The sequence below is a fragment of the Vipera ursinii genome, assembly GCF_947247035.1.
Source record: "Vipera ursinii genome assembly, chromosome: 1".
Lineage (NCBI taxonomy): Eukaryota > Metazoa > Chordata > Lepidosauria > Squamata > Viperidae > Vipera > Vipera ursinii.
Genome location: NC_139512.1, coordinates 192,259,610 through 192,276,986, shown reverse-complemented (window position 1 = coordinate 192,276,986; position 17,377 = coordinate 192,259,610). Strand labels below are relative to the sequence as shown.

At 40.4% G+C, this 17,377-nt stretch overlaps 1 long non-coding RNA gene across 1 annotated transcript in view; it reads right to left on the bottom strand.

Annotated features, from left to right (window-relative positions):
- Window positions 1-17,377, bottom strand: part of LOC310632646 — a 1,302,393-nt gene that overhangs the window by 1,190,587 nt on the left and 94,429 nt on the right. The window lies entirely within an intron of this gene.

The following is a 17,377-nucleotide window of genomic DNA, read 5'->3' as shown; positions in this document are numbered from 1 at the left end:
AATGGATTAGGAAGAAAGATCTCTAGAGTCAACATCAGCCACAGCCCCGGGAAGCAGGGGACATAATAGGACATACAACCAGCAAGAATCCTAGAGGGGCACACCTAGGCTCAGGACAGAATACGTGACAAAGGAAATACAAAGCTTGAAACAGGAAATAACTCCAGACAATAGAGTCCAGGGGGTATAAAAACCCACTACCCACATGTGCTCAGTCCTTTTTCTGTTGGATCCATCTTTCTGTCTGGCTTTCCTCTGCAATAAACTACAACCTTCTGCTTGGAGGAACCATGATGAAGACTTTTCTTCCTACACTTGACATATAATTTCAGAACTGATCCCAATAACAACATCAGAGTTCTTGGTTCAGTAAAGTGCAGTGCTAAGAGTGCACAGCTAAGATATTGTGTGTAATGTATTGGGCTTTGTTTTACTGAATGTATCACGTGGGCTTGATTGCTGGAAGGTTGCTTAAGCAGGGAGCTGGCTAACGGCTCCCAGCTCCTCAGACAACCCATCTCCAGTGCTGCCATTGGTTGCTTCTAGGACAGCAATAGGTCGCTTTAAACCTATTGGCCGCTACCTAGAGGCCAGGGTATAAGCTAACCCATTGATATTCATTAAACAGCCTCCATCCTTCTCCAATTCCCCACAGTTCTAATAACAGCTCTATCTTCCATTCTATCGGCGTTCCTTCCTTATCTTCCAGTATGCTCTGAAATCTTGGTTGATAAAATGTCTTTTCCATTTCCAATATTGTTGTTATGTCTTCTAATTCTTCATTTGTCTGAGTCTGGCCATTGGTTTTTTCCTTTGGATCCTCCATCTTTGGGTCAGCTTTCTCTAGTTTTCCTTTTATTTTCTGGGTTGCTAGTTCCTTCTCTGGTTATTTTCTGAGTTTGTAAATTTAAATTGGAAAGTTGTTCTTTTATCTCCTTTGTATTATTTTTAATCTCATCATGAGCTAAGGCAATTGTTTCTTGTATTAATTTCAACATGGACAGAATTTCTTTGTGATTCATCAGTATTTTCTTGGTGGTATGTCAAACTGAGGCTTCTGGAGACAGACATTAAGGTTTTTTTTACCATTTAGAGCTACTGTAAGTATGGAACATCCATTTTATTTTTTTGTAAATGGCATTTACAGAAATCTGTTTGAAAACTCAGGAAGTTATTATTGGAGCTCCAGATTATCCAACCGACTAATAATTCTTTCTTAACCCCCCCACCTAAACAGATATAAGTAAAATTCATTTTTTTCTGTCCAATGAGAGATATATCCTTTCTGTCCAGGGAGAAGAAAGGACCATTAAAAGATGTTTATCAAGCAAAATTTATAGTCCAAAATATTCCATCTTATCAAGCAATAGTGCATATTTCTTCTACAGGGAAATAGTTCCACAATACAGTTCTGAAAGTCATTATTTGTATTCATAGTTCAGACAGGCTAATTTTAAAATAGTTTATCATCTCTGCCACACAGAAAAACAGCCCCCAAGCCTTTTCTTTTCAGCTGGAATCTCTTTTCAAGTTCTCCAACTTACTCTTGTAATGTTCTCCATTTTCCCCTATTAATTAAATCGTAGTGCAGGCAGGCCAGTTTCAAAGTAGTTCATTGTCTCTGCCAAACTGATAAGCAGCCCAAAAGTTTTTTCCCCTTTTCCTAGCTACAGTCTTCAAAAGTGAAAGTTTCCAAGGTCAGGAAGAGTCTTATCTAAATCTGGGCATCAAGCCAGGTTTCCTTTAGGCATAACAAATTGTAGTGCCATAATTTGCCACTAGATGTCATTAGTGTCATTTTCCAGCTTTTTAAACCCAAACTTATATTACAAGCTTTTCAAATCTCTCTTTTAAAAAAAAAGTCTCAAAAGCACTTTTAGTCCACAAATTTCAAACCCATATGTGTGTATTAATTCCAAATTAATCTTGTAATTTTCTCTGTTTCCCCCAAGTAATTAGTTTGACGCTTTTCTTTTCCTGAGGGAATGGGGTGGAAATTCCCCTTCCCTCTCTCATCAGGGAGGGTGCTATGGGCAATTTTTTCAGGAAGAAGTTTTAAAACCATAAAGAGAGGATAGAGTCTCACCCAGTTTCATCCACATTGCTGAAAGGTTGCTTGTTAGTGTTTATTGTCTTCCGTTGTCAGCAGCTTCTGACTGGCTACATGAATGTCACTTTGGAGGGCTTCCTCAGATCAAACAGAAGGGTTGCCACCCTCCTACAATCAATGACAGTCCCCTACTTGCTTGTCACCTCTACAAGGCAACTTTTGACCCTTTGCAGGGTCCCCAGCGAGGCGAAATTGAACAAAATAGATCTTGGTCTTCCTGCACCCGTCTCGCCACGACATCAACTGGAAGCCCTCATGCAAACTTTTTTTTGATGTGAGTGTTTGTCCTGTAATAAATAAAAGGAACCATGAGGAAGTATCCAAACGTGTGGGGCATGACCAGTTTGCTTCTCTGTAGCTCCCAATCAGAAATTCTCAAATGTTCATATTGGTGAAAGAGAATACTGGCCAAGAATGAGAGAAGGAATATTTTTCAGATTTCTCATTATATTTGCATATTATATTTCTAGCATATAATTATTAATTGTGATGAAAATTCATGTAAAAAACTATGGGGATAAACAAAAATTAAAAAATTAAAAATCCTAAACACTTCTGTTTTTATTTGTATTTTTTTAACCACAATGCTAATCCAGCATGGCATGCATAATATCCATCAAGAAATACCAGTTAAGGGATTTAACTTCATGCCATGAATCATAGAATATAAGAGAAAAAGACGTTCAATCCTGATTTAAAGCATTTGCACATGAAGCATCATAAATAGAACCACTCTGATTTCAAGAATGTAAGTAAAAGGAAAATCAGTGGCTGCTTGCTTTGATTGATTGCATATAGCATTGATCATAAGTATGACACACACACGCACAGACACAGACACAGACACAGACACACACACACACACACACACACACACACACACATGTATGCACACTTTAAGGAAGACCTGTCCCTGCCCAGAGGAACTAATGCAGTAAATGTACACAGGAAAGAATGATAGATTCAAGAAGAAAGATAATTTGGGGCATTCTTATCAATGTATATAAAGCCGATGGATGGATGGATGATAGACAGACAGACAGACAGACAGACAGACAGATGATACAGAGATAGCCCTCAACTTCCTGTTTAGCAAATTGGTTCTTAAATGAGTTGTGTCCAATTTTACAACCTTTTTTGCCATGATTGTTAAGTGAATCACTGGACTTAATTGAATTACATGATTGTTAAGCAAATCCAGCTTCACCATTGACTTTGCTTCTGGGAAAGTTGCATATGGTAATCACATGACCATAGGATGCTGTAACTTTCATAAATATATATGCCAATTGCTAAACACCCAAATTTTGATCCTGTGACCATGGGGATGCTTTGATGGTTGTAAGTGTATCAAGTCACTTTTTTCAGTGCCGTTATAATTTTGAATAGTCAGTAAATGAATAATTGTACCTATAGATAGATAGAATTTATTCCCCATGCTGGCTGGGAAAATTTTGGGAGTTGAAATTTGACGTGGTAAGATTGTTGAGGCTGAGAAACTCTACCATAGATCATATCATAATATGAATGAGCTGTTACGCATAAGTACACAATATATAGCACAGAGAGCTGAATAATATATGAATCTACAAATACTAAAGAGTCAAGCTTTTTAATGGCATACAAGAAATACATGTATATTTAGAGGCTATGGACCCTACGTTGCCTTCAAATAGTACAGAACATAGCTACATTTGTAGGGATTTCCATGTGTTTGTTATCTCGAAAACTTTGTTTTCCTCTGTCATACCAGATTTATTTAGGAGGGGCCACTAGATCTGAATGGAAAGGTATAGCCTAGGCTAAATATAATTAAGAATAAATCAATGGAACAAAAACAATTTCACTCAGAAATAAGCCTAAACCAATTTGCCAAGGACATCCATCTATCAAATCCTGTGTTTGTTATCTATGAAACTTTCAAGAATTAGAGTTCTGAGGTTTCCTTCAGTGTCTGCCAAGACTTATACTAAGTTTGAGAACTTAGTATAACCACATATACAAGGTTAGCACTGAAAATCCACCATATTTTAGCTTTAGAATTTTTTTAAAAAAAATCTCATAGTTACAGTTGCTATCAACATCATTCTGGAATGCTTTTGTTGATTGAAGATGATAGCTGAAAATTCAGGGGGAAAATTAAGGTAAAGCGCAAGTGTATTTAAGCATAATTACCTTAAAAACCAAATTGGCAGTAATACAATCTATGTTTTTGTTAAAAATGAAACATCCCAGAAGGCTGACTCTAGCACAGAAAATGCAAAAGAAAAACAGCTCATTTCAAGTAGCATATGGACAGGATCCAGTCAAAATGAGCCACTTGTAAATTGAGTAAGAGCTTGCTCAAATGTCACAGCTGCCATGGTGACTGTGAGGTGAATCCAAAATATTTGTTGACTTGCAGGTTTGGTTTGATTGCAAGGTTACAGAGGAGATGTCTGTAGGAATTGTTTAATGTGCTATGGGCAAAGCTGGAAGTGGGATGAAATTGCCACAGTAACATAACTGCCATCACTCATGGTATTGTTGCTTTCTGCCATGTCCCATGACTGAAACACAAAATAGTGATCTTAAGAACACACCTTTGCATGATTTTTCAAGAAAAGGTCCTCATGTTTGTTTATTGGATTTGTATCCCACTTTTGTTTTGTATAACCACGATGCCATACCTATTGTTCCCTTCTCTTACATCCCTTGCAATAAAAATCATGTGAGGTATGTTGGACTAGGGGGAAACCAGAACCACCCAGCCAGCTTCTGTGTCTAAGGGAGGATGAAAACTCATAGTCTCCCACTCTCTAGTCCTGCACCTTAACTATTACACCACAGAAACCTGTCTTAGATTGAGTTGATTTCTAAACTACCTATTTCAACACTATGTAGCAACTTTTCTCTTAGTGCCAGATTGGGATCTTTCCCACCACCTGTCAGGATCTGGGTGAGATCAGCTGATGTTACTATTTTATGTTAAAGGGACCCTTCATTCTTTGGACAGGACTGCAGTCATCTAGCCTGGATAATGTCCATGGTTATCTATTCTAGAGCATAAATAACTAAAGCCAGTCCATCCTCTCTGGAAAGTCTTGCAATTAATTTAGAAACTGCAAGAACTGGCTTCACCCCATCACATTAGCCCATCCCACTCATCCAGGCAGGGAAAGCATGCTACAGACCCCATCAGTTGGAGAATTCCAACTGGCAGGGTCAAGGAAAAGGCCCTTTTCTGCCGATGCCCCTGCTTTGTGGAACAGCTTGCCCCCAGAGATGAGGAAAAACCCCAATCTTCTGACCTTCCACAAAGGGGCCAAAACCTAGCTATGTAGCCTTGTATAGGGGACATCAGGGCACACATAGCCATGGCATTGGTTGTCCCCATGAGAACCCCTCCATACTTGTATTAATAGCTTTTAGTTTTCTCATCTTGGATCTTGGATCTTTCCATCTCTTGCAATTTTATAATGTTGTTTTTTAATCTTAAATTATTTGGTTTTATGTATTGATTAAGTTGCTCATTGCCCAGAGCTCCTCTGTGAGATAGATAGATAGATAGATAGATAGATAGATAGATAGATAGATAGATAGATAGATAGATAGATAGATAGATAGATAGATATAGATAATTGATTAATTATGGTGACTTTTTAAAATTTATTTATTGTTAAACTATACAAGTGTTGTGTGCATATGTGTAGGTGTGTGTGTGTGTATAATGAAAACAGTTCTTACTGAGTTGTCAATTCAAAAAGCATATTGGTAGGAAATACAAATAGTTTCCCCTCCTCCTTTGTTGATACTACAGTTGTGTGATACAACCACACAGTTATGTTTGTTGCTACGACAAACCCCTTGCAATGCCCTTCCTCCTTTCCATTGTACAAAGTTTTCAATATATTTCTCATTAGCAAGAAAGCAGTCATTTTGATTCTTCATATTTTCATTTCTGGGTGAAATGTCATGACTTAGGTTTTTTTTCAGTTGCCAATGCAACCCAAAGTGAGCCATTTTGTGGCCACCTGTACTCACTCTCAGTCAGCTCCAGCTCATCTTTGCCTCATCATCTTTTCCTTCTCTTTCAGGACTACTGAATTTCTCTCTTTTCACCACCTCTTTTCTACCAGACCACATCAAAATATTAAAGAATGACTGAATTACAAATGTTGCCAATTGCCTATATGCATTAGCCAGTGAATCATAATTGGGCAACTTTCTGGTTTGCCTGGGCCTTATCTAGTGAAGCAGAATTGCCTTGGGCCACATATAAAATACATAATATAGTTAATGTATAGAAATATTTTCTTGTGGGGCTGCTTTACTAGCTGTCTCAGGCCACATGTGGCCCACAAGCTGCAGGTTGGAGAAGTCTACACTACATTATAAATTATACCTGCCCCTTAATTCAGAAAAGAGTAAAAAAAATGAACTGAGCCAAATATCGATTTATAATTGGATGGGCAACATGTAGCCCTTAGGAAGTTGAATTGTAATCTTCTTCCTCTTCCTCTTTTCTTCCTTCTTTAATATAAAGTATCCTAAAATGCTTTCATTTCTATCCTAATTCATTTGTCATTGTTGACAGTGATGAATCTATGCTTGCAGAATTTTCCACAAGGGCTCCTGGAACAGATACTCTCTCAAGTGAGAAAGCTTTTGTCATCAGTGGAGAGATACTCTCCCTTCCAGCCTATTTCTCTGCCACCTGTCCTAAGTGTCCTTTGCTTTTGGCATTGTATTCACCAGGTAAAATCCTAACTACATCTGATCCAAAATGACCCCTGGCAATTGGAGGAAGAGTTTCACAGAGGCAGGCAGACTTGGCTCCAAACCTTATGTAATTGCACTTGGCCAGATCTGTGGTAACTTTATGCTGAACAAAGCCATCTGGAACCACCATTTATGCTAATTTCTTTGTTATGGTCATTGCTAAGGTTTAACAACCTCAATTAGGAATTCATAACATTGTAACTCCAGGCAAGACAAATCATCATTTTAAAAATGTATGTGATGTTTCCCTTTTTTTCTTTGACTGATTGACTGAATGCCATGATTTATATACTTTTGGGGAAGTACTATGCAATCTACATGATTGCCATAACTAGATTTTAGAGCCAGCTTACTGCTGTGTAAAATACAGGTAAGTCTGGCAAACATTTTTTAAAAATTTCTCTACAGCCATGATGATGTACACTGCTGTATTGAAGACCTAAGGCAGGGGTGTCAAACTCAATTTCATTGAGGGCCGCATCAGCATTGCGGTTGCTCTCAGGGGGCCAGGTGGGTATGGCCAGGGTGGGCGTGGCCTACTGGATAGGCGTGGCTAGTGTGCGTATGGCCTACTGGGTGGGCGTGGCCAGCTCTACATCATTCGCATCAAGGGTGTCTATGGGGGCCTGGGCAGGAGTGGGGCAGATCTGAGGGTCTCTGGCAGAAGGAGGGTCTCTGGGCCAGGGCCAAGGCAGTGGGGGCCGTTCCCTCACTGTTTCCAGGATGGCTTCGCAGGCCGCATGAAACCACTTCGCGGGCCTGATCTGGCCCCCGGGCCTTCTGTTTGACATGTCTGACCTAAGGGGAAAAATCATCATCTGTTCCACTTGGTAAATTTAGCAGGGGAAACTTGGGTCTAACATTCACCAGCATGCAAGTAAGGCAAAAAATGGGTTCCACTTTTGGAAAAAGATATATATGTTTTTAGTGCCTGATAGGCCACTGCAGACCGCAGTCATTTATGAGTTCAAAAATTAGAAGAAGAGGTAGCTCCCATTTATTCCTCATGGAAATTACCATTTCTTCCTTCTGCAAACTCTCCTGCAGGCTATTTTGGAAATATTTATTCATAAAGATGCTGGCGAAAGAAGGTGAATAAACCTCCCTTTGGATTAAAACCCAATTTACTCATTCATTGACAACTGAGTCTAAGGAAACTAAAGGGGGAAATGACCTTGAGGCAAGGGGATGAGACAAGGAATGGAGATGCTTTCCACAAGAGATCCTACCTAGAATTATTTATCAATGCTCTTCATCCTTTCATATAGTGGTATGTTGCATTTAAAAATAAACAATTCCCAAACTGAAAAACATCACAATGCAATTAGAGCATAATGAAGAAAGCAAAACAATAAAACATATAAGCATATTAGTACTAGTCTTCTTGTCTTGTTTTAGAAGCAGAAAATTAGCATAGTTTTTAGAAAGAAAATTCCATAAAAGGCCTGGTCTCTTGTATCTCTCAGTTTGATGGTTAATGTCCAAGACAAACTCTAGAAAATTCCGATTTTAAAGTTAAATAATAACATTGGTTTAACCCCTGTTAGTTTTAATTTACAGTTCCAAGGCTTTCAATGTCCGCAAAAGTTACTGACAAAACAAGTTAATCTTCATTAAATGAATTGTCTCAATCAATTGGTAGCTATGCAAAAATTGACGAAATTAAGTAATGATGCAAGACTTCAATTTTTATATTGAAGTTTTTATATTGAGCCTTGGTGGAGCAGTGGGCTAATGCCTCCTCAAGTAACACCAGCTGCCTGCAATTAGTGCAGGTTCGAGTCCCACCAGCCTCAAGGTTGACTCAGCCTTCCATCCTTCCGAGGTAGGTAAAATGAGGACCCAGATTGTTGGGGGCAATTAAGCTGACTTTGTAATAATGGGGTGTGTGTGAAAGCCCTAACAAGCAGGCATATACATAGAATGAAGGCTACTGCTAAGTTTGTAAGCCGCCCTGAGTCTTCGGAGAAGGGCGGGATATAAATGGAATTAAAATAAAATAAATAAATAAATATGCAAAGGTGAAGAGAGAATGTTTTGAGCACACAGTAAACTATAAAACATTGCAATTGTCACCTAATTATGGGCATTTCTATAGCTCTGAAGATCATTCCTGCATCCAAGGGTGCATGTCTACATGTACGTATATAGGAACCTCATGCAAAAAATGATATGCTTTCTAATGATTTTATTGCTTTTGTAAATTTATTTATTATGCAAGTATTCTCCCATAGGCCTGTCAGTTGTTGCTTCCAATTCATGCATAACACTTTAAAAATATCACTCTGAACACTCTACATTTTTTGCCTCAGTTATTTCCTGTGGGAGGGGACTTCTGAGGTAGATTATGTGTTTCAAATTGAACTATTTCCTTGGATTCATTTTAAATTTACTGCATGTCAAATTGACTTGAGCTTTGCTCCCATACCTGCTTACTGATAGGCCAGGATAAAAAGGAGCATCTGGCTGTTTTTTCATCAAACCAGTCATTATCATCTATTTCCACCTTACAGAGGAGCAAGGCTTGCTCATATAAACAGAAGTTTCTGAAAGCACATCCAGGAATCTGGCTTCTTATATGCAACCAAGAAATATCAACAAATTGACTTTAGAAAGTCAGCACTTTTCTGTGTAACCCAAAAAAAAAATTAAACAATTTTCTTCTTTCCATTTCCTTGGAATAAATATAGATTTATTAAGGAAGTTACATCAACCTTTCCCATGTGGAAAGGAAAGTTCTCTTTTGTTTCTTGGCATACTTTGAATTGGCTGCAATATTGAAATATACTAGTAATGTCCAGGGGTTTCCAACAAGGCTTTACCAGCTGTCAAATACACTGCATTGGTAATGCCCATTTAGATCCACTGATTTTAGCAGCTAAAGCAAGAGACAACACTATGGAAATGCTCATTCCACCTCCATTTCCACCCCCCTGTTTTTCCAAAGGACTTTGAAGCTGAACTATTTTGTCTTTACTGCCACAGACCCTCAATATGTCAAGACCACAATGGGGCCATGTTTCTTCTACCAAAGGCTATAAAAGGGAAAAAGAAAGTCATATAGTTTGCCTCCTTTTCCTATTCATACTTTGTATGCTTAGCTGGTGAATTATTGGAAATTGGAAGAATAACTAGGGAGGGCAAATACAAAACCTCTAAGTCACTGTCCCCTTTTTAACCTGAAACAACAGCATCTCATTGAGCTGCTATGAATTGGATCTCTGTTGAGAGAGGAAAATGAACCCAAGAGCCAGCATAATAAGAAGAGAGGGAATCAGCCTGCCAAAATGCATTCCAGCTCTCAAGTGTAGCAATAGGGAAAGCATTTAAACCACAATCTGATATGTATCATCGTTGAGGTGCAAATAAATCATCCTAGAAGGCAAATAAAGGTAACACAGAGGGATCACCTAGGTGTGGGGGTGAATAGCTCAAAGATCCACCATAGAAGTGTCTTGCATCTTTAGTGTTAGAATTACAATCATTGGAGAAGTGAACTGGGATATAAGAGGATGTCTCCTAACTACTCAGAATGGAACAGTTGAACATAAATGAAATGCTGAGCAGCAACCAACTTGGTGGCATCAGACTCTTATCTCAAGAAAATATTGAACAATACCTCCTGCTCTGAACTTTTCTGAAAATGAAGGAGTTGCCACTCTTTTGTTTATAATTTTATCCTGATTATCTCTTTTGAACAAACCATAAATGGAGAACTTTCTACTTAGCATTCTCCTGATTAGGGATATTGAACTCCAAATTTGGTTGAGATGAGAGACAGACATGAAAAACTATTATTTTCAAGCTAGCTCATGGAACTGTTCTTCAACTCTCTCAACCCTAAGGATACACCGTGTGCATTCTTGCCTGGTGCACCTTATAAAAGAAAATATGAGAAAGGAAAGACTTAATTCAGTTCTGCACAGAAAATATATGGATGCAGTGACCAGATTCATTCTTGTTGATTTTTTTTAAAATTCCATTTATATCCCGTCCTTCTCCGAAGACTCAGGGCGGCTTACAAGCTTAGCAGTAGCCTTCATTCTATGTATATGCCTGCTTATTAGGGCTTTCACACACCCCCAAGCGGCATTATTACAAAGTCAGCTTAATTGCCCCCAACAATCTGGGTCCTCATTTTACCTACCTCGGAAGGATGGAAGGCTGAGTCGACCTTGAGCCTGGTGGGATGCGAACCTGCACTAATTGCAGGCAGCTGGTGTTACTTAAGGAGGCATTAGCCCACTGCTCCACCAAGGCTCTGATATCTGTGTCACATGTCCCACAAGACAGCAAAGCTTCTGGTTAGCCATGCTAACTTTTGATATTTGCCATCATCAAGATATATGTGTTTAATCAGGCTCTTGACAGGTAAGGATTGTGAAAAGAGGACAGTTTGTTCTCTCAAGCTGTTCGATCTCTAAGACCCCTGTTTATTTTGGAACAGAATGAATAACATTGTGCTGGAAACGGAAATTAAAAAAGCAGGGCTGTAATTTACAGTAGGGAGAACAGCAGCTGTAAGGACTTTCCCCCTCTTTTTTTCTCCCTGTCTTTTCATTACTCTAGTTCCAAATTTCCAAAACTGATGCAGCTGAAAGAAGGTTTAAACCTTCCTTTATTGCTGGCAACAATGAGGGGGAGGATCAAAATTACTAGATTCTGTATGCTTGCCAAACAAGTGAACTGCTTCAACACACACACACACACACACACACACACAAACACACACACTTTATCAAAACCAAATGCCCCTGAAATCAGAATGTTGCAAAACCTACTTCAAGATGTCCATTGAAATATATCCCCAATGATGCAAGAGAAGAGAGAGAAAGAGAAATAGGTTCTTTAATATATTATTTAAAATAAAACAATTGCTTGCCAGCAAGGAATTCTCTCCTTTCTGGTTTTTATAACAGTTTCATTTTTTTTTATCCATAAGAAAAAGTCCCTACAGTTTTCTTTGAAAAGAGACACCCAGACAAGCACCTCCATCACGAAGAGCTTCGTATTCTTCTAATGAGATGTGATTGTGATTTGTACTAGGAGGCAATTCAAGTCATGGGGGTATCACTTTTTTCATCATAAGTCTTTATTGATTAGCCCTTGGGCCATATCAAAGTACAAAGTTCCAGCAACAAATTATTACTAAAATTTGATAAAAGCAATTTAAAATGGAATTTGATAAAATACAATTTAAAATGGAATTAGAATAAAATACGATTTAAAATGAAATAGGAATAAAATACAATCTAAAATGAAATTGTAATAGTATACAATAATTTAAGATATAGATAAAATATGATAAAATTATATTTTGGAGTCGCCCTTGCAATCTACCCCAATCAGTCCCACATATGCATATCTCAACCGAACCATTTTGTTTAAGTACTGTGCTGCATTAAATGTCATTTTCAAGTTCTGGCTCAACATAAGGTAAGTTGTTTTGATATAGGGATCCCAATGTGTCATTCGTTTGGTATATAGACCAAAATACCTGTCTCTCACCCTCCTATACAGGCAACAATCAAATACAATGTGAGCCAGGACTTCTACCTCTGCCGCTCTGCAAATGCAGAGACACTCATTGTAGGGTATAGCATGAAATCTCCCATATCTGACCATTGTGTCAAGCTGTTTGAATCTCGCTCTCGTAAATATTTCCCTAAGATGTTTTGGCAGTTGTAACTTCAAATAACTGTCTACTTGAAAAGTACGTTTGTATTTACTCAGCCATTTCAAGTTACTCACCTTACCAAGGATAGCTATATCATTTTGTGCTTCTATATCCTTAATTCTTTGGGCAACTCTTTTTTTTTGGGTTGTTCTCCTGTTACACAAGAGACAGGAAGGCCACAGCTGTTTACAAAATTTGTTAGTTTGGTGATCCAGGAGATTTGTGATTGTAGTTTTATTTGCTGTAGTAGACATAACTTGAGGAGTCTATCAGTCTCCATTTCATTAACTTTGCACCAGTAGTTATATGCTCTAATTTTGGATAATGCATGAATTGTATGAATTCCCAATTCAGCTCTAACTGCTGCAGCAGATGTTTTTGGATCTACATTGCATTTAGTACAGCTTATACCCAAATCATTGGGATACAGTTGTAGTGGGGCTGGCTGAAAGGCTTTGCAGGAGCCTGCCCAGGGAGAGGGAAGCTCAGACAGCTGCTGCCAGTTTTGGGCAGGGCTGCATGGATCAGGGGAAGGAAAGAAAAAGGAGAAAAGAAAGGGGATGTGGGTGGTTCCTGTGGCTGTTGTTGGAGAGAGACCAGGTGAAGTTGAAGAGGGATTTGAGGTTTTAGCTGATCCCTTTCTGTGAAGGAGAGGGAAGGAGAGAGTAAGAGAAAGTGAGAAGGTGAAATTTTACTGCTTTCTTTCGCAGGAGGGATATGCCGAGTGGAGGCAAGAGAGAGAGTGAGGAGAGAGAAAATTGCTGGGGTTGCTAAATTCAAATTTTAACAATAAAGGAAAGGGGGAGGGGTTTTGACACCAACAAGATCTGAGACTGCAAACGATGACAGAAGAGAAGGAGAGGCTGGTCGTTACTGTTTTGGAGACTAGCAGCCATCCGAACTTTGATTATTGTTACTTGTGCAAGTTATAGATATTATGGGGAGTTGCCCTGGTGGGGCGAACTGTTACTGCAGAACGCTGACTACCTTTGTTCGTGTTCCTATCACTGCCTGAGGCCGGGATTTTCCCCACCCCACTTGTTTCCAAATGGTCGCTGTGAAATCATTGACTGTTGCTGCTATGACTGCCTGGGGATGTTAAACACCATCACACATTGACTATCGGGGCTAGGGTCTGGTCATCTTTGTTCCTGAAAGCCCCCTCCCCCTTGATGATGAGAGTCTGCCACCTCCTCAGTTTGCGTGAACTTCTGCTAGAAAAGACACTTCACTAACACCTTGAGAGTGCTGCTGCAGAGTGCGACAGAGGGGAGCGGGGCTGGGAGGGCCTGGGCTTTGGCAGCCTCTGAGGGGGTAATGCTACATGTTGGGTGTTCATCCAGGATTCCCTGCCTGAACCCCCTCTCCTTAGCAAGAGAGGGTTGGTCTCGTGTAGAGATATGAGCCAGAGGAACAAAATGGACTCTAATGCGGCTATCAGGTGGTGCAAAGAGCAGAATAGTGAAGTAAGGACGAGCGTAGTAATTGATGTTCCTGGTGATGTTTGTTCAGAGGAGCGAATTTTACAGATATTGAGGGTTCTTGTCCTGGATCAGAGGAAATATGTGATAGATATGATAGTGGATCAGGATTTCCCCCCCCCCATTTTTATGTACTGCTGGAATGGAAGAAGAGTATTCCAGAGTGCTTTCAGGTTGAAAGTTTGCAACTGACAGAAGATGTCAGAGTAGGGGTGATTTTTCTGACTGTATGGGGCACACCTTTGACCAAACCACTAGGCCAGAAGAAAGATAAGCACACTTCCTTACCCACAGGGATAGTGGAAGTAGGGTCCACACAGGCAGGGACTTCCATCCAAAACCTGATGGGGGTTATAGTATAGGGGCTGGATATAGGAAATTATGTACTTTTTCAGGGATGCAACTGGTGCCAGAAGGGGAAGAGGAGTATGAAGCTTGGATGGAACAGGCAATACAAGCAGTTGAGGAATGGGATATACCAGACACCCAGAAAATGAAACGAGTTAGAGAGAGTTTAAAGGGCCCTGCTGCAGAAGGTATTAGAAGTCTAACATTGAGCCAGGGACATTTTACTGTGCATGACTATCTCTCTTTGTTGCATGATGAATTTGGATCTGCCTAGATATTCTCTAGATTACTGTTTCATTTGGAATACATGTATCAGAAGAGGGGTAAGAAGCTGTCTGAATATATAAGTCGCCTGAATAGATCATTATAACAGGTTGTGGACAGGGGGAGATTAGTTTCAACTGAGGTGGAACAGGCCAGGATAGAACAACTCTTCCGGGATACTTTGGCTTTGGACCCTGTCCGAAGCCAAATAAAGGTCAAAGCTAGAGGGAATGTTTGGGGATATCACATGTATATAAGGAGAGTGCTTATATGGCTTCCTGGACAGTAATGGGTGGCCTGCCTCCAAATGGAGGCCAGGTTAGGCCAACTGATGGGGGAATGGGCCCGTCTGCCCTGGTTAATAATTCAACGAGATCAGTGGTCTGTTACAATTGTGGGCATGTGGGGCATTATAAGCATGCTTGTAGAAAACCATACATAAGATCAGGGAACCCAGTGCAGTCAGGAAACTGTCAAGGGCCCCAGTGAGAGAGCTAGCTGGGTGTTCGGTGATATCAGTTAGCCCTGACAAGAGAGGGTTCCCTCATCAAAAATGGGAGTGACAGGACTACCCCCTTTAGTGAGAAATCTCTGTCCCCTTTGAATTGACAGAAGCTGGAGCCATGGGCCCCAGGGACAGTCTTTGGAGAATCAGTTGCGGGTCGTTGAACCAAACACTGGGTTTCCCACTACTGGGGCTCCTCAGTAGCTGGTGGGCCATTCTCCAATGGCGTCAGTGGAAGGTATTTACACTAAGGCCCTTTTGGATTCAGGTGCGCAAGTCAGGTTATTATATAGGAATTTTTATGACAAATATTATGACCATACAGGAACTAGGTGATTTGAAGAACTGTGGTATTGGGACTGAGAAATTTCCCTATGATGGATATTTACCTGTACGGTTGACATTTAGGCCTGAATGGACTGAACGGTCTGAGCAATTGAAATGGAGGTTTACGAACACCCCATTACTGGCTTATGCCGACCCTAATTGACCTTATAAGTTACATGTGGATGCCAGTTGGGATAGCCTTGGGGGGGGTGTTATATCAGGAACATGATCAACAGTTGAAGCCCGTTGCATATATCAGCTGGGGCTTAACCTCCAGGGAAAAGAATTATCCCACTCATATGCTGGAATTTTTGTCACACAAGTGGGCAGTTGTGGATAAGTTGAAAGATTATTTGTATGTGGCAGAGTTTGAGGTTAAGACAGATAATAATAATCCACTCATGTACTTGCTCACAATAAGTTGAAAGAGTATTTGTATGGGGCAGAGTTTGAGGTTAAGAGATAATCCACTCATGTTCTTGCTCAACTTGATACCACGGGGCATCAATGGTTGGCCTCCCTTTCTGGATTTAGGTTCAGTTTGAGATATTGCCCAGGTGTGAGGAACACGGATGCAGATGCTTTGTCAAGGAAGCCCCAGGATTCAGGGGCAGGTGTCAGAGAGTGGATATAATTGCCCCCTTATGGCATTCAAATGCTGTATCGAGGGGAACTAAGGGAGCAATTGGGGCTGAATCGGTGGGGGTTACTACTGCAGGTGTTCCCAAATTATACTGTAATCTCATTCAGGTCAGAGAGGAGGGTAGGTTTGCCCTGAATAAGAAAGATCTGAGGAGGGACCAGGCGGAAGCTCCCCTCTGTGGCCTGGTTGAAAGAGCTTTGAGAACTAGTCAGCGGGAGGTTCTACTTGCCGATTCACTGAGAGGAACCTGAGTGTTGTTTAAGGAGTGGGATTGCTTACAACTTCGTGATGGAGTGGTTTATTGGAGGGGGCCTTCAGATGGGCCTCAAGAAAGGTGGCAACCTTTGCTTCCGGAGAAACCCAGAGAAGCAGTGTTGATTGTGCTACACAATGAGCATGGGCATTTGGGGCTGGAAAAGACTTTTAAGTTAGTAATGGATCAATTCTACTGGCCCTGCATGAAGATGAAAGTTGGGGACTATTGTAGATCTTGTCTGCATTGCATCCAGAGGAAACCCTACCTTCAAGGATTGCACTGATGGGCCATTTCCAAAGTTATGGGCCCTTGGATTTGGTTTGGATTGATTTTCTTTGACTAGATGTAAGTGGGCAGATGTAAGTGGGTGAGGAAACATATTGGTCGTGACTGATCATTTTACCCATTATGCTCAGGCCTTCCTGACAAAAGATCAGCATGCTGTTACGGTAACCAAAGTATTGGTGGAGAAGTTTTTTGTACATTATGGGTTGCCTTAGCACATACATTCCAACCAAGGGAGGGACTTTGAAAGCAGGCTTGTTAAGCAACTACTGGGCTTACTGGGCATTCAGAAGTCCCGTACCACCCCGTATCATCCACAAGAAGATTTGCAGCCTGAGAGGTTTAATCGTACTTTTTTGGATATGTTGGGAACACTCACTGAAGAACAGAAGCAACACTAGATGCAACATATTTTTACCATCGTGCATGCGTATAATAGCACGAGGAATGGTGCCACCGGGTATTCCCCATATTGGTTGATGTTTGGTAGGGAAGCCCGCCTGCCAGTAGACATAGTCGTTGGCACCTCAATGGATGAGACTTCAGTTAGGTCACATTGTAATTATGTGAATAGATTGAGGAAGAATTTGAAGGGGGCTTTGAAAAGGCCACAGAAGCCATAGGGGTTTAGGAACAGTGAAATAAGAGGAACTATGATTTGAAAGTAAGAGTTCAGGATTTGCAGTCTGGTGATCAGGTGTTATTAAGGAATTTGGGTCC